This window comes from Macaca nemestrina, chromosome 15 (genome assembly GCF_043159975.1).
Source record: "Macaca nemestrina isolate mMacNem1 chromosome 15, mMacNem.hap1, whole genome shotgun sequence".
Taxonomy (NCBI): domain Eukaryota; kingdom Metazoa; phylum Chordata; class Mammalia; order Primates; family Cercopithecidae; genus Macaca; species Macaca nemestrina.
This window is the reverse complement of record NC_092139.1, coordinates 51,957,722-51,975,796: the sequence shown is the minus strand read 5'-3', so window position 1 is coordinate 51,975,796 and position 18,075 is coordinate 51,957,722. Positions and strand designations below refer to the sequence as shown.

The following is an 18,075-nucleotide window of genomic DNA, read 5'->3' as shown; positions in this document are numbered from 1 at the left end:
TGAAACTCCACCTCCCAACATTTAAAAACACTGAAATTTCTCCCTCAGTGAACAACTTGTGAAACTTTTTCAGTGATGCCTGTAGTAACTCAACCTTTTCACTTCTTTTCCTAAGTAGTCTTCTTGGTAGTTTTTGTTTTACATTAGAAACAAAACAAGAATACTATATATGAAAACCAAAATTCTGATCATAGCAAATCCATTGTATTTAATGACTTTATCATTGAAAGAAAACATTTGAAAGATAAAGACACAACGTCTTCAACCCAAGCTTGAAAAAATATAGCAAAAAGAAACACAAAGGCATAAATAAATACACTGGAAAACAGTGAAACTGTGATAATACTTGTGAAGCGAGTTAGGGCTCAGTACCTGTGAGCCAGGATTCATGATTGCTGCTTCCTTATTCTCCTCCAATGCACGTTCCATCTCACCTTGTCCCTGGCAGCTTCTCACGAGCTCTATTGCATTTTTTTTTTTTTAAAGACAGAGTTTTGCTGTTATTGCCCAGGCTGGAGTGCAATGGTGCGATCTTGGCTCACTGCAACCTCTGCCACCCAGGTTCAAGCGATTCTCCTGCCTCCGCCTCCCAAGTAACTGGGATTACAGGCGCCTACCACCACAGCCTGGCTAATTTTTTTGTATTTTTAGTAGAGACAGGGTTTCACCATGTTGGCCAGGCTGGTCTCAAACTCCTGACCTCAGGTGATCGACCCACCTCAGCTTCCCAAAGTGCTGGGATCACAGGTGTGAGCCACTACACCCAGCTGCTCTATTGTACTTTTTAAAACTGATAGCGTGATTTACCTGTTTAAAGAAACATGCCTTTGTGTAGGTTATTTTTATATTGAGGTATATTTTTATTTTTATATATTGAAATGGTTATTTTTTAATTTAGAAGGAAATACTTTTTTTGTAAATGCCTGATCTTTTATTTGAAAATAATTTCAAACAGAAAGTTGTAGGTGCAGTAAATGTAACACTGATGCAGTACTTTTAATAACTTATCATCGGTATTCTAATTTGACAATTGACTTGATAATGTGTTTTATAACTTTTTTTTTTTTTTTTTTTTTTTTTTGCCTTCTAGTATGGGATCCAGTCTAGGATTAGGTTTAGTTGTCATGATTCTAGTATCCTTTAACCTGGAATATTTTTCTTAGGGTTTTTTTTTCCTTTTCTGTCTTTTAAGAACAGGATCCTCCTTTTTGGTAGCTGAATGTTTTATTCGGGGGTTGTGTGAGGGGTATCACATTTGGTAGTGCCTGATTTCTGCCTTGTACTGTTACCAGTTTTTCGTTGTCTCTGACAATTTAAGACCGTGCATCCGTTAATGATTCTTGTCTAGACTGGTTTTTACCCTAATAGTTACAAAGCTGTAGTTTCCAATGCCAACACTCCCTCCACATTTTCCAGTCAGCACTAGGCATTCAGGTAGGATGCTATTTTATGAAAGGAAATACAGTATTCAGGTAGCAGTGAGAGAAGGACAGGCAAATCACTGATCCCATTGTCACCAGAGCTATTCAGAGGTGCAGAGAGCTGTGAGAGCTTGGAGAAGGGAATATGGGGTACAGAGTGGCAGGAGGCAAGGTCAGGGCTACATAAGCTTCCTCGCCTGCCTGGCCAAGGTGTCTTGACTCGATCCTTCATGTGGCTGAGCTTATAAAATCATAACAACATAAAACCTGCCAGCTGAGAAAAGAAACCTTATCAGTTTTTAAAATTTTAAATATGATAATTTCCGCCCCCCTCCCCTCCGCCATCCATGGGGGATATATCCAAGACTGATTGCCTGAAACCTTGGATAGTACCAAATCCCATATACTGTACATATGTTTTTTGCTATACAAAAAAAAACTGAAGATACAATTTAATTTATAAATTAGGCACAGTAAGAGATTCATAACTAATAATAAAATAGAACAACTATAACAATATACTGTAACAAAACTTATGTGGATGTGGTCTCTCAAAATATCTTATTGTACTATGCTCACATGTTTTCAGACTGTGGTTGTCCCTGGGTAACTGAAACCTCAGAAAGTGGAACTGTGAATAAGGAGGACTACAGTACTGCATCCACCTGTCCATATATTTAGTATTTTTAGAATGGATTGTCCCTTAATAAGTTAATTTTTTTACCATATTCATAATTGAGCAAGTCTGAGCATCTCGTTAATATTTTTTAATGACAATAAAACCAGCAGCAGTGAGGGCAGATCCTAAAGAATGAAGAGATTAAGGGCAATAAGGAAGATGAAGAGAGTCAGGGACGACTAGCTCTGGTCAAGACGAAAGAAATTTATTATCAGTGGCAATAGGGAACCATTAGAAAACCATCTAATGTAGACCAGAGCTTCTCGAAGTTCAATATTCTGGGGATCTTGTTATGATGCAGATTCTGATTCAGGGGCCCTGAGCTTTCCAGTAAGGAGGATGCTCCTGCCCCAGGACCATGTTTGGAGATGTTGGTCCCCAGGATGTACATTGCAAGTGACGGGTCAGGTGTGGATAAAGCAAACCAAGGCAGCAGCTGAAGGAGGTTTGTGCTAGAAATGCACATCAAGATACTGCAGTCTTGATGAAATGAAATAGCCATCATCTAGTGATTCCTTTGGGAATTTGTCCCCTAATAGTTCTGTGAGGGCCCAAGGATCCCGGTCTGCCTCAGTCTCAGGCACAGGCTACTATTTTTGAAGTTCTTTTCAGGAGCCTGATACTGTGCTTTACTCACATCATCTCACTGAGCCCTCCAGACAGCCAAATGGAGATGAATTCCTCTTCACGGACAGGACATGGAAGCTCTGTTTTAGTGAGTACTTTGCCTGACATCCTGCAGCCGGTAAGTTGTAGAACTCAAATCTGAACCCTTCTGACTCAGAAACTCTGTTCTTACCACCTCTTAATTAGGTGCCCACCACAAACACATGGCTCATGAAATAAATGCCCCATGCTCCCTGCCCTCCAGTAGCACTGAGTCTAAAGGGAAGGATGTGTCGCAGGTGATTACCATCCAGCCATGTTGGTGGAGAAGAGTACCACCAAGGTATTAGCTTTCCACTCTGCAGGCTCTTTGGTTAGAACTGTTAAAAATGCCCTTTTGCAAAGCAGAACCTTGAACGTTGAATAAGTTGGTGTAACATATTTAAAGGTAATAAATGATTACATCTGCCTTATTTCTTTTCATTCCAACATATTATGACAATTTTCTAATATAAAAGTAGAGAGAATCATGCAGTGAATATCCAGATGCCCACCATAGTTATATTTAACTATATATCTTTTGTTATACTTTTGTCATCCCTCTATCCATCCATCAGTTCATCCACTTTTTTGATGCATTTCAAAGCTGCAGACTTCAGTTCACCGCTAAATCGTTCAGCATACATATCAGTAGAGTTCAATATTTGTTTATGGTTTTTAAAATTCAAAACATGCAACAAAATGCACAGATCTTAGGTGTACTATTCAATGAATCTTGACAAATGCAGACACCCGTGAAATCCAAACCCTTCTCAAGATGAGAATATCCTCGCCATTCTGGAAGGTTTCCTCATGCCTCTTCCCAGTCAAACTCAATTATGTTGCCTCAAAGGCAGTCACCAAATTAGTGATTCCTGTTCTAGAACATCACATAGATGGAATTCGCTTTTTTTTTTTTTTTTTCCTTTTAGAAGCCTGTGGTCTTAGCAAAGAGTTGCAAACGTTCGACACATCCTTACTAGGCTCCAGCTATCTATCTGTAAGAATTTGTTGATAGGGTATGTTTGTTTCAGTGGAGTAGCAAGAAGGCTTGAAGGACTGCCAAGGGCATACCCTTCATATCAAGGCACCCACATCAACGCACTAGATGAAAGAGCATCACAATCCCATGCAAGGGCAGAGTGAGCCCCCCAACCCAGGCTGGGAGATTAGTGGGTTACAGCAGATGGACCCAGCCTAGGGATCTTTGGCTTCCAGGTATCCCCAGAATTACCTTTGAACTCCACTATTATTTTTAGTATTTCAAAATATCAAATTGAAATGAGACATTAATCTCCCATGGGGCTGCACAGACTAACAAAAGTACTTTTTTTCTTTCTACTTTTGATTGTTATTGTAGAATTATAGTAGCGAACATTTCTGGCATATTTATAATGTATCAGTCACTGTTTCAAACATTTCACATTTTAAATTTTAAATTTCATTTGATAATATCAGTAACGTAACATCTCATACATGGTCATTGTTTCTGTACTTTTTCAAATGAGAAAATGCATTTTTATTCTAAAAGTGTGATTTGCTTGGCAGACTAAAAACCTTCAAATATGAGGCCTGTGGAGAAAAATAATGAAAGGAATGGCTGGACTAAATAGAGGTAAGTCTCTCTTTGATTCTTAAGGAAATCTATGCTTGGGGAACCTTTGTTAACATGTATTGAAAATGTGACTAGTGACATTACAGGAAGTTGAAGGTATAAATCATAAGAAATTGGCACTATAGATTTGTGATTAATTGTTCTTGATTTTTACAAAGGCACAAGAGACTGGAGTTATGAGTTCATTTTCCTCTCGTTACTGAGGGGTCTGGGCCTGGGAGTCCGGTTTCTTCCTCGTTCGAGATTTAACCAATTGTGTGACTGTGGATGAGGCATTTGACCTCTTTGGGCCTCAGTTGCCCACGTGTAATGTGTGGTTTGAACTAGTTGTCTCTAAAGCCCTTTCCAGGAATGAAAAGTCTGTGGTTCTCTGACGTTTGCTCCAAAATGCTCATCCGCTGAAAGCCTTGCCCTGGCTCCTTGGGCTTCAGCCCTTTGAACAGAAGAGGGCGCCCTAAACATGGTGATTCCTTCCTTTCCCTGCGGGCCCTTTTGGCAATTTAGGTAGAGGACCGGTGCAAGTGTTCTCAACAGTCAGGATTCGGTTGTCCAGAGGCCAGCATTTTCCCTGGACAATGGGTAGCTAAGGCGTCAGAGGAAGCCACTGACTTTGCATCTTTCCAAATCTTGTGAGGTTGAAACTTTTAATTATATTTTAACTATGGATATAATTGAAGAAGATGGAAAAAAGACACTACTATAATTCCATAGTCAGTTACTGCTCTAAAATAAAATGCAGATAAGTAATATAGCCATTCTCATTCTTTTTGACTGGAGGGGGTGGGGTATGGACGTGTCACATCTTGTCTTAGGGCTCTCAGGGTATGGCTTCATTTATTCATTCCATATTTTCCGAGGGTCTACTTGGTGCCAACTACTGTTTGTTTATAGCATCAACCAAACAGAGCCCTTGTCCCCATTGAAGCTAATATTGTATGAGCATTTTCAAAATGGTGGGCTGAAATGGATCCTCAGGCCTCGAAATGCATGCATGCAGCCACAGTTGAGCTAACCAAGGGTGTGAAGCTTGCAAACACCAAGTAGTTTCCAAAGGAAACTGCCCAGAGACAGAACATCTTCTTATAAGGAGTTTTGCCACTAGCAAAATGGAGTAATTGGGAAAATGGCTGTTGAACAAGTTAAATGTACAGATACAACATTCTTTTTTTTTTTTTTTTTTTTTTTTGAGACGGAGTCTCGCTCTGTCGCCCAGCCCAGGCTGGAGTGCAGTGGCGCGATCTCGGCTCACTGCAAGCTCCGCCTCCCGGGTTCACACCATTCTCCTGCCTCAGCCTCCCGAGTAGCTGGGACTACAGGCGCCCACAACCGCGCCCGGCTAATTTTTTGTATTTTTAGTAGAGACGGGGTTTCACCGTGGTCTCGATCTCCTGACCTTGTGATCCGCCCGCCTCGGCCTCCCAAAGTGCTGGGATTACAGGCGTGAGCCACCGCGCCCGGCCAACATGCTTTCCTTCTTTGTTTTTTTTCCCTGAGACAGAGAGTCTCGCTCTGTCGCCCAGGCTGGAGTACAGTGGCGCAATCTCCGCTCACTGCAACCTCTGCCTCCCAGGTTCAAGCGGTTCTTCTGCCTCCACCTTCCAAGTAGCTGGGACTACAGGTGCATGCCACCACGCCCGGCTAGTTTTTATATTTTTAGTAGAGACGGGGTTCGCCGTGTTGGCCAGGCTGTTCTCAAACTCCTGACCTCAGGTGATCCACCCACCTCTACCTCCCAAAGTGTTGGAATTACAGGCGTGAGTCACTGTGCCTGGCCTAACATTCTTGAAAGAAGGACAAGAAAGCTACCTGCGTTTGTCCACACTGCTCAGTCTCAAGGTAATAAAGGGAATGGAAGGCTTGTTAGCATTCAGGCAAATGCAGCAGCTAAAGCGCCTGTTACGGGCAACAGCACAGGCTGTAGAGTGAGGCTGCCCAAGTTTCAATGCAAGCTCTGCCACTCACTTTCTGGCTGAACTGGGGGAAATTTCTCAACCTGCATGAGGTTCTGTGAGTCATGTGGGGATTCAATGGGTCCACATATTTAAGCCATCAGAACGGTGGCCTGGCACACAGTAACTGCTCAGTAAATGTTCACCATACTTATCAATGTGATCATCAGTACAACCTTAAATTGGTTCAGTTCCTGATTTCTTTTCATCCTGACTAAATTCTTTTAAATCTTAGGTTAAAAGGCTAAATAAATTTGCCTAGTCAGAACAAGAGAAAGGTTTGTTGAGCGTCTGCTATTCTGCTCTTCTAGGAACAAGGATTTGACGATAAACGAGATAGAGCCTGTCTTCTCAGGAGCTTACAACAGACAATAAACACATTAAAAAGTAAACAAACAAGTTGAGATGTAGTGGATTTGACTAGTATTTCTCTCTTTGGAATGAATTATAACCACATTAAAATCTTACTTGTGATGTTCTTGATGTTACATGTTCATGTAAGAGAACATCTTCCGCTTAAGGAATTGATGTATGAATCCTAGCAAAAAACTGAGTAAGTCAGGATATCTTCTGACTTTCTTTTCCAGTTCCGCAAGATGTAAGCAGAAACTGGAGATGCTACACATTCTCTTTTGGTAGAAGACCATTGCACTTGACTACAGCAAGATTTTAAGCCTGATTTTTATATCTCGAATTGTTTTTGTTCACAATTCAAACTGGCTAAAGACTGAATTCCAGGCTAATATTCATAGTGTGGTTCCAGCAACTGGAAAATGGATTGTGTTTCCTTTCAGCCTTCTAATTCCTGGATGAAATGAGTATACAGTCACGTACCACATAATGACATTTCCTGACTGCATATATGACGGTGGTCCCGTAAGATTACAAATACCGTACGTTCACTCTACCTTTTCTGTGTTTAGGTATGTTTAGAAACACGAATGCTGTGTTTGGATATGTTTAGACACACCACCACTTAGCATTATGTTACAGTTGCCTACAGTTTTCAGTATAGTAACAGGCTGTCCAGGTTTGCAGCCCAAGAGCAATAGGCTCTACCATACAGCCTAGGTGTGTAGTAGGCTCTGCCATCTAGGTTCGTGTAAGTCACTCTATGATGTTCGCACAATAAAGTTGCTTAACGATACATTTCTCAAAATGTTTCCCAGTCATTAAGCAACACGTGACTGTATGTTACTGCTGTTATGTTTCGTAGCAGCCAACCATCTTCTGCAGGAAGGAAGTAGCCCAGACAGTATCTTTGTGCAAATTAGAAAAAGATGCCCCCTTCCTTAAGGCATTTTTCTGCCATCTACCTGAAATATTTTATAACACCTATTCATTTCTACAAATATTCAGTGCACACCCTGCTCAACCGTATCAAACGAGAAGCAGAAGAACAATTTATATTACAACTTTATTTTTAATTGCCTTCTCTTTACCCTTTCGCCTTGTGACCAGCGTGACAAAACACATTCTTGTCACCTCCAGGCAGACAAAAAGATGCATACCAGGGATTAGTAAGTCTATACCAGATCCTAGGAATGGAGTACATCCTTGGGAGGGGGAGGAGACAGTCAGTTAATATCTAGATGACCACAACAAACCAGCAAGGAAGTACAATTGCAACTCCCTCCAAAACCCAAAGAACCCCCGAAAACAAAATCAAAAAATGTCTCAGTCTGACCTGGCACAGGGCCATCTTTGTCAGCTGCCAGATTAGCTTTCCTGCTTTTATCCATCAATAGAATGAGTCTCGCTCCATTGTTTTGCAATTACAATGGCCCTGTGATCTCTTGAATCAAAATTGAACTTTGTCTTCTTGTGTGAGAGAATACAAGATCCACTCCATATCAGTTTTCTGGAGCTCCAGATCCATTCTCCAATGCTAGGCAGACGTCTCTGCTAGATGACCATTAGGCACCTTAAGCTCGGCTTGCCTCACACTCACCCCATCCTTACCCTTCCCAAACCTCTTTCTCCTCCTGTAGTCCCCACATCTCCATGGACTTCATGACTCTTCTCTCAGTTTCACAAATGATTAAGTACCTTCTTAGAGTTCCTTTCTCTTCACCTGACATCACATCAGTTTCCACCACCTGCTGCGTGCTCTGCATGTGGACATCTGCCGGGATCTCTCTGTTGCCATTGCTTCAGCATTGGATGAAGCCTTGGGCCCTTGTCATTTCTCCCTGGGACTAATGCAGTGGCTTCTCAGCTAGTGTTTTAGCCATTCCCAAGTCTCCTCACCTCTTTTCAATTTTCTGCTCCCCTGTTACCTGAACAGAACTGGGACCATTTACCCGCACTACTTATAAACCTCTAGTGGCTGCCTACTGCCTTCAGGATCAAATCTCCACTCTGTTCCAGTCTACCCCAAGCTGCCACTAGTTTTAACCACTATTCACTGCTCTCTTATCTGCTTCTCCTCCCTATCCCATGGTATTCCCTGCCACTTTTCACTACTTAGAATTTGAGAATTCCCTCAAAATACTGTGCATCAAGCCTCCTGTACTTCATGGATTGAATACCACCACCTTCTTCCTCCGGCAAAGTTTTTTGTTTGTTTGTTTGTTTTTGTTTTGTTTTTTCACAGGGCTCTCTCTGTTGGCCAGGGTGGAGTACAGTAGCTCAATCTTGGCTCACTGCAGCCTCAACCTCCTGGGCTCAAGCATTCCTCCCACCTCAGCCTCCCAGAGCGCTGAGATTACAGATGTGAGCCACCGTGCCAGGCCCCACTGGCAGCTCTTATTCATCCTTCAGGTTCAGCACAAGTGTCACTTCTTCTTTGAATTTTCCCCGCCCCCCCCCACCCTCTTCCTTTGATTTTCCTAGCACAGTTTATAAACTTCTGTCTTGATACTTTTGTCATGATGTGCTGCAACATGTTTCCCCTCCCAGGGGAGGTGCCTGGTCTCATTCTTTCCCTAAGGCACTCAGATCTGACTCGGTAAGGACTGTACTCAAGGGTTGGTTGAAACCTTGAAATGGAAAGATAAGGACAATGAGGCAGGCAGGTGGTTCTGTGGGCTGTTGAGCAACTCTTGATGAGCTTCGGGGACACAAGTGAGGGGACTGCGGGTGCCCTGGTGGCCACTAGTTGTTTAGACAGCTGGAAAACTCAGATTGTTAAAAATCACAGTTTTCATCAGAATGTTTTCTTCTTTGTACACATGACCTTTTGCACTTCTAATGAAACTGGGCCTTTACAAAATGAAATAAAAGGATCTGTGCTATTATTGACTATAAAGTGATCATCTTTAAAAAGACAGACACTAAGAAAAAAATTACTAATTCAGTTAATTGAAAGTTCAGTGTTCTAGAATTGATTTATGGGTTCCAGCAAGGATCAGATACTAAATGATTAGGTCTTTTATCGTCTTCCAACTTATTGTTTAAAATTGTTACAAAGGTGAATTCAGGCTGGGCATGGTGGCTCACACCTGTAATTCCAGCACTTTGGGAGGCCTAGAAGGGTGGATCACTTGAGGTCAGGAGTTTGAGACCAGCCTGGCCAACATGGTGAAACCCTATCTCTACTAAAAATAATAATTAAAAAAATTAGCTGGGTATGGTGGCACATGCCTGTAATCCTAGCTACTCAGGAGGCTGAGGCAGGAGAATTGCTTGAACCTGGGAGGTGGAGGTTGCGGTGAGCCGAGATCGTGCCACTGCACTCCAGCCTGGGTGACAGAGCAAGACTCTGTCTCAAAAAAAAAAAAAAAAAAGTGAATTCAATCTTGCTTATATATTTTGAGTTCCTTGGAGCTCAACAGTCTACTGAAAATATAAGATAAATGAGTTTCATTATCTTGCCTGCTTAAATTTATTGATGCAGGGGTAGAAGCAGGAGAAGAAAAATAAGAAGAAAAACAATTAATTGATGCGCAATTTTGTGGGGTTTTTTGCCAGGGAACAGATTTTTCCAGAACTGTGTCTTTTTTTTTTTTTTTTTTAAAGAAACAGGAAGGTTATCTTGGATTATGACTAATTAGATTAATTTTAAAAACAAAATATATATTCATTATAAATATGTTCATTTATATAAGAAATATATTTATATATTTATAAGTTCATTCTGTTATATTAGTGTGATAACATGCCATAATGTACATAGACAGCTAGCAGCCATTTATCAGGGGCTTACAGTGTCCTGCTCAGCTGAGCCCCTGGGATTCAAAGTAGGGGGACCCTGCTTCTGGACCCAAGTTGCTCATAGTCTCATTGGGGAAATGACAAGGTAGAAAAAAATAATCACAAGGCAATGTAGTACGTGTGAAAAGGCCTTTAACATTCTGTTGGCCCACAAAGTTCAGTCAGATATTCTCTGCTGATGCAGAGGCACATGTCACAAAGGGGGACACAAGCTGGCTCCAGGTGTGGCCAAAAAAGTGTGCAGTAATGTCCTCTAGTATATATTTTTTCCCTTTTTCTCTGTTCTAGCTTCTCAATATGATGTCTAGTCTAATCAAGCAAATTCACAATTAAGCAGGTGGAAGTTTAAGAAAGGGACCTCAGAAGTCTTCTGGTTTGGGCCGGGCGTGGTGGCTCACGCCTGTAATGCCAGCACTTTGGGAGGCCGAGACGGGTGGATCACGAGGTCAGGAGATCGAAACCATCCTGGCTAACATGGTGAAACCCTGTCTCTACTGAAAATACAAAAAAATTAGCCGGGCGTAGTGGTGGACACCTGTAGTCCCAGCTACTCGGGAGGCCGAGGTAGGAGAATGGCATGAACCCAGGAGGCGGAGCTTGCAGTGAGCCGAAATAGTGCCACTGCACACCAGCCTGGGTGGCTGAGCGTGACTCTATCTCAAAAAAAAAAAAAAAGAAGTCTTCTGGTTTGGCCCATTCTTTTATGATGAAGGTTCTAGCTATAGGGACTGGGGTTTGTGTGAGGTAACCCAGGTGATTGCACAGTGCCAGCCCTCAAAGCCAGGTCTAGGGCTCCATCCCACTTTCCCAAGATGCCCCGAAGTGTTCAGGTGTCTACTAGAAAAGCTTTGCATTACTGGGACAGGTGGAAACCAAACTCTAAAATCAATGACTAGAGAGATGCTTTCAATTTTATTTTAAAACTGTGTTTTGATTATATTTGTAATGAACCTTTCAGACTTAGGAAAGAAGCTTCATATTACAACAGGCTGACGTGTTTTCAGCTCAAGAGTAGAGACTTCTGTCAATCATGTGGGATCATGAGTGCCTCAAGTGTTGGAGGTCCATACATTGACCAAGAAGAACTCCAGCTGCTTCAGACTGCTTGACTGTCACTGAAAAGTACACCCAATATGAAGAAGATTGCAGTTAACTGAATATTAAAATTAGATGTCTTGATGAGGCAAATCATTTCAACATATTTCTTCCCTTTCTCTGATTTCCTCTCATGTGTATTATAACAACTGTAGTAGCAGAGGGCTCCAGAAGGAACTGCTCTCACCCTTACCTGCACTGTTTTGTTGAAAAGGAATGTTTCTGATTTTATCTCCTCATTTTTACTACTTCTTTTTATCTTTTTTTTAAGTTTTATTTTCCTGGTACAACACGTGAAGGACCTCAGGGCTTTTGGCATGTGTGTTAGCCAGAGATGTTCTACAGTTTCTTTAGTGATATGAGACAATCTTCTTTTCTTCTTCTTCTTTTGGAGAGAGCGTTTCAAGCCCTGAGGGCTTAATATTGCCATTTTCACGTTTGGATGGAATTTTTCCAAATGTCTTGTGAGCCTTGCCAGTGGTGGCAAGCTGTAATTGGTCAAAAATGAAAGTGAAAACTTAATGAAAACTAAGTTTCCAGTCTCATCTTTATGGCCAATTTCCCAGGTAACCTTGAGACAGTCCTAATTGCATGAGGCATAGTGGGAATGATAATATCTTACCAATGGATAGGCTTGTTGTATAACTAAATGAAGTCACATCTGCAAATCATCTCAGCTTCTTAGAAAAGGATGGTATTATGGAGCCGTGATGATTACAGCAACCAAGGCTCTAACTATTTGTAGTGATATCTGCTCTGGTCTTGACTGTTTCATTCTAACCAGCAGCTTTTTAAGGGAAGTCACAATGGGGTGCAATGATGCACTGTCCTTACAACTATTCTTTAACATCCTGGTCCTGGCATGTCCTGGTAGGTTCATTCCTGTATTCCACAACGAAACCCTCCACTTCAGAGGGTGCCTCATGACATAGCCTAGGACACTGGTCTAGGCTGATGCATATTTTTAATGTCTTAGAAATGGAAGACAGGATAAGTAAACGTGGGCCACAGAAGCCACATTGTTTGTCCATTTCCATTCTAGGAGATTTTGACTTCAACAACCTGAGCAATCCCGAGGCTTCTGGACAGTTAGTTGGTTTCAGAATCCCCACTATGCTTCCGGACGATTCTAGGTCAAAGGGGCTCAGGCTTCTGCTGCTGCTGCTGCTTCTGCTGCTTCTGCTTCTTCTTCTCCTTCTTCCTTCTTCCTTCGTCGTTCTTCCTTCTTCTTCTTCTTCTTGACAGAATCTCTCTCGTTGCCCAGGCTGGAGTGCAATGGCACAATTTCAGTTCACTCCCAGGGTTTCAAGCGATTCTCCTGCCTCAGCCTCCCAAGTAGCTGGGATTACAGGTGCCTGCCACCATGCCTGGGTAATTATTTTATTTTATTTTTATATTTTTAGTAGAGATGGAGTTTCACCATGTTGGCCAGGCTAATCTCGAACTGCTGACCTCAGGTGATCCACCTGCCTCGGCCTCCTAAAGTGCTGGGATTACAGGCATGAGCCACTGTGCCGGGCTGGGCTCAGGCTTCTTTAAAGGGACCACGTGACAGCTGCATGAGGAAGGGACTTTCGTTGACTGTGCCCTCGACTCCTAGGATTTCCCGGTATTTTTCTGCCAAGACTTCTCCCTGGAGCTTCACCGCCTGGCCTGTGCCTCCAGCGCTGGGCCGTAGGTCCACAGTGGCAGCACTGCCTGGAGGTCATTCTCCATAGAGGCCCCTCTCTGGTGGCAGAGTCACACACCGCATGTATGGCCTGGACTTTCGGGAACACCGCTGCAGGGAGAACACAGTGACACCATCAGAGATGTGTGCAAGCATCTTTTGTTTTTATTTTTTATTTTATTTTATTTTATTTTTTTTTGAGACGGAGTCTCGCTCTGTCGCCCAGGCTGGAGTACAGTGGCCGGATCTCAGCTCACTGCAAGCTCCGCCTCCTGGGTTCACGCCATTCTCCTGCCTCAGCCTCCCGAATAGCTGGGACTACAGGCGCCCGCCACCTCGCCCGGCTAGTTTTTTTGTATTTTTTAGTAGAGACGGGGTTTCACCGTGTTAGCCAGGATGGTCTCAATCTCCTGACCTCGTGATCCGCCCGCCTCGGCCTCCCAAAGTGCTGGGATTACAGGCGTGAGCCACCGCGCCCGGCCTGTGCAAGCATCTTTAACCTCCCCTAGTAATCTGTGTGTCCCTAAGAGAATGACATGACCATGAACTTGAACTCATCACTAAGCAGACTAGTGACCACGAACTAATCCCCACCGAGTGCAAAACAAGAGGACTCTTATGAGAGAGAAGAAAAACCAAAGTGTTTTTTCCTCCACGCGTATGCACACGTCACTCAACACAACACTTCTGACACCTGGTGTTGGGGGTGGGTTTCCACACACACGAACCAATTCTCTGTGGACTCCAGCTGGGCGTCCTTAATTCAATTTAATTCTGACAGTATTCACCCGGAGAATGAGATCCCACAGGTGGAGGGCTTGGTCCCACCAGATTGCCCCTACTTCAGGTGCCAGTTGCATGTAGTAAGTTGTCACCACTACCTCCACTGGCCAGCTCAGATTTGGATTTGGGGCTCCCACGACGTCCTCCTTGGGTTTGATTGATTTGCTAGAGCAGCTCACAGAACTCAGGGAAACGCTTTCCTTGCGTTCACCCATTTATTATAAGGCTATGGCAAGGATACAGTTGAGTGGCCAGATGAAGAGATGTGTGGGGTGAGGTGTGTGGGAAGGCGCACAAAACTTCCCTGCCCTCCCCGGGTGCACCACCCTCCAGATACCCCAAGTGTATAGCTATCTAGAAGCTCCCCAAATCCAGTCCTTTGGATTTATGGAAGCATCATTACGAAGCTATGACTGATTAAGTCATTGACCGCGGGTGATCAACTCAGCCTTCAGCCTCTCCCCGCTTCCTGGAGGTGAGGGGTGAGGCTGAAAGTTTCAACCTTCTAATCACAAGGTTGGTTCCCCTGGCAACCAGCCCCCATCCAGGAGCCCACCAAGCCTCGGGTCATGAGAACAAAAGATGCTCCTGTCACCCAGGAAATTCCAAGGGATTTCGGAACTCTGTGCCAGACGTTATCACTGAGGAAATTACGAAGGTCTTAAGGAGCTCTGCGTTAGGAACCAGGGGTCAAAGACTAAATATTACAACAATAGATTCTCATTGTGTAGATCAATGGATTCTACATATGTTTGTGTGTATTATACATATATATATATCTTAATATATCACTACATCATAATCTTCTCTAACAAAAACTGGCATATTTTCCAGAGAAAGCCAAGGTTCCTCCCATATTGGGTCCTCTTCTTCCATCTATCCCCAGGGAACAGATCTTAATAAACAATAGCATAGGAAATCCACACCAGCCTCAACATCCTTTACATACTTTGGTTAAGGAAGGGCCTGAGGGTGCTGGGCAGTTGGAACTGAGCTTCATTCAAATGCCATTCTCTGTGTAAAAGTCTTGTAGCTGCATCTTTTTGCTTCCCCAACTAAAATTTTAAGATGAGAGTGAAATCTTTAATTGGAAGCTTGAAATCTAATTATTTGGATATATCATTTGATTTCATTTTAATTTATCCCTAGTTTTTTTAAGGTATAATAGACAAATAAAAATTGTATATATTTATGGTATACAATGTGATGTTTAGATATGTGTATATATACACTGTGAAATGATTAAATCAAGCTAATTAACATATTTGTCATCTCACGTAGTTACCATTTTTTGCTGTGAGAACATTTAGATCTACTCTCTTAGCAATTTCCAAGTATACACTATTATTAGTTATAGTCACCATGCTATACAATAAATGCTTTATACACTTCAACCAATATCTCTCCATCCCTGTCTCCAGCCCCTGGCAACCACCATTCTATTCTCTGCTTCTTTAAGTTCAACTTTTAAAAATCCCATATGTAAGTGAGATTATGCAGTACTTGTCTTTCTGTGCCTGACTTATTTTACTTAGCATCATATCCTTCATTTGGTATTTTATATCTTGCATTGTTATCTGTCTTTTATCTTTTATCATGCCCTGAGGAAGATATTCTGCCCTAATAGTCATTACATAGAAAAAGAAACTAAGGGATAAGCAAGATAATTACTTTAATGTTTTTAATTAGCCCTTTTAATAGGCGCTCAAAAATACTAACATAGCACAATGAGATCATTTACTCTAATTACACTGAAGGATAAGGGCCAAACTTGCATGAGGATTTAGGCTTTTTGGTACCTACATACTAATCATTTCTCTTCTCTATTCTACTTTTACATAGTAGAAACAAGAAGTATATAAATATCTGTTAAATGAGTAATCTTATCTGAAATTAAATACCTGTGTTTGCAATTTATTACGTGAATAAAAAGGAAGGAAGATATAGATACATAGGGAAAAACACTGGGAAATAACTCTGTAACATGAAAGAGTATGGAAAAGAGTACAAGGAATGTTACAAAATACCTGCACTACCAGTGAACCAGTACAGTATCATCTGAAAGTAAACTGACATTAGTTGTAAACGCAAACTCAAGGGCGGTCACAAACTTTTTTTTTTTTTTTTTTAAACAAAATCAGTATAATTGGTATGGGAAGAGAAAAAATAAAATGGAACCATATAAGGGGCGCGGTGGCTCATGCCAGTAATCCCAGCACTTTGAGAGGCTGAGGTGGGCAATTACTTGAGGTCAGGAGTTCCAGGCCAGTCTGGCCAACATGGTGAAACCTCGTCTCTACTAAAAATTCAAAAATTAGCCAGGCCAGTCACAGTGGCTCACACCTGTAATCCCAGCACTTTGAGAGGCCAAGTCGGGCAGATCACCTGAGGTCAGGAGTTCGAGACCAGCCTGGCCAACATGGTGAAATCCCCCTCTCTACTAAAAATACAAAAATCAGCTGTGCGTGGTGGCAGGTGTCTATAATCCCAAATACTCGGGAGGCTGAGGCAGGAGAATGATTTTGCTGCCCCAGCAATCATTACATGTGATGGGTCACTTGATGGATCACATTACATGTGATAGGTCAAAATGCAGGTGTAGGAAAATGATTACTTATTGAGAGCATAGACGTTCACAGTCACGAATGATGGTGATGCCAGGGAACAACAGATTGTCCACATGGGTGGCTGAGAAAGTGGCATCTTTGCTTCTGATGGTTCAATGCACACAAACTGAATTTTATGCAAAAGTTATTAAAATATTGTATAAAATTACCTGCAGGCTCTATGTATAAAATGTGTCTGAAACATAAGTGAATTTTATGTTTAGGCTTGGATTTGATCTCCAAGGTATCTCATGGTGTATATGCAATATTCCAAAACTCAAAAAAATCTGAATCCAAAGCACTTCCGGTCCCAAGCATTTCTGTTAAGGGATATTCAACCTGCATCAGTTTTCCTGTTTGTTTCCTTTGACTTCTCTTCCACGCTGCTGGTTTCATGATACGTCTGGTGAGTCCTCCTTGTCTGTTATGGAAAGAATTCTGTGATCGGTGTGGATTTCCTATGCTTCTGTGTAGGAAGGTCTGTTTCCTGGGGATAGGTGGAAGAAGGCGGTTTGTCCAGGGCTTACTGATAAGATTTCTCTCTAGATCGCTTCTTGGTCTTTTGGCTAAGATCATGTGTAGAATCTGTTCTTACCAGTTTAATATGCTGATATATCCTCTATCTGAGGACAATACAGTAAATGGATTTTTTGAGCAGGGAGATGGAACAGGAGCTTGCTCCATCGACTGCACACATCCACCTGGTATTGCAGTGCCTCCAGGAATGGTGTAACCCTCGGGGGATATTTAAAAAAAAAAAAAGATTTCAATCTAGAGGCTATAGGCTGCAGATGCTGCGGGTGCTCAAACGAGGAGAGCTCTGCTGCAGGGCGCCGCATGCCAGAAGCCTTGGCTTTCTCCAGCCACTCAACTTTTTGCTAGAGAAGAATTCCCTGGTTTGTCTGCACTTTTTCCCTCTCCCTGGGAATAAATGAGACTGTGCACTGTTTCTTCACAAGGGGGTAGAAAGAGGACTGAACTGTCAGGGGGCTTCCATACGTAGGACTTTAATTCGATTTCCCCTGTTTTCAGTATAATTTCTCACTCTTGCTTTCCACTTTACATGCCAGTGTCAGACACAGACTTTTTTTATTTTTTATTTTTATTTTATTATTATTATTTTTTTCAGATGGGGTCTCACTCTGTCAAGTAGGCTGGAGTGCAGTGGCACAATCTTGGGTCGCTGCAACCTCTGCCTCCCAGGTTCAAGCGATTCTCCTGCCTCAGCCTCCTGGGTGGCTGGGATGACAGGCATGCGCCACCAAGCCCAACTAATTTTTGTATTTTTAGTAGAGACAGAGTTTCACCATGTTGGCCAGGCTGGTGTCAAACTCCAGGCCTCAAGTGATCCGCCTGCCTCGGTCTCCCGAAGTGCTGGGATTATAGGCATTAGCCACCATGCCCGACCTAAATTACATATTTGATAAGGAATTAATATCAAAAATACATGGAGAACTC

The 18,075-nt window shown here is 42.4% G+C and overlaps 1 long non-coding RNA gene and 1 other non-coding gene across 2 annotated transcripts; both read left to right on the top strand.

The window, feature by feature from the left end:
- Window positions 1-1,186: 1,186 nt before the first annotated feature.
- LOC105486841 (uncharacterized) lies at window positions 1,187-12,012 on the top strand. Its single transcript, XR_011613565.1, has 3 exons — window positions 1,187-4,360; window positions 6,897-7,232; window positions 11,423-12,012. It is a non-coding gene; the product is annotated as an uncharacterized lncRNA (long non-coding RNA).
- Window positions 12,013-17,163: 5,151 nt separating this feature from the next.
- LOC112427569 (U2 spliceosomal RNA) lies at window positions 17,164-17,355 on the top strand. The gene has a single exon (XR_003019220.2). It is a non-coding gene; the product is annotated as a U2 spliceosomal RNA (small nuclear RNA).
- Window positions 17,356-18,075: the final 720 nt, after the last annotated feature.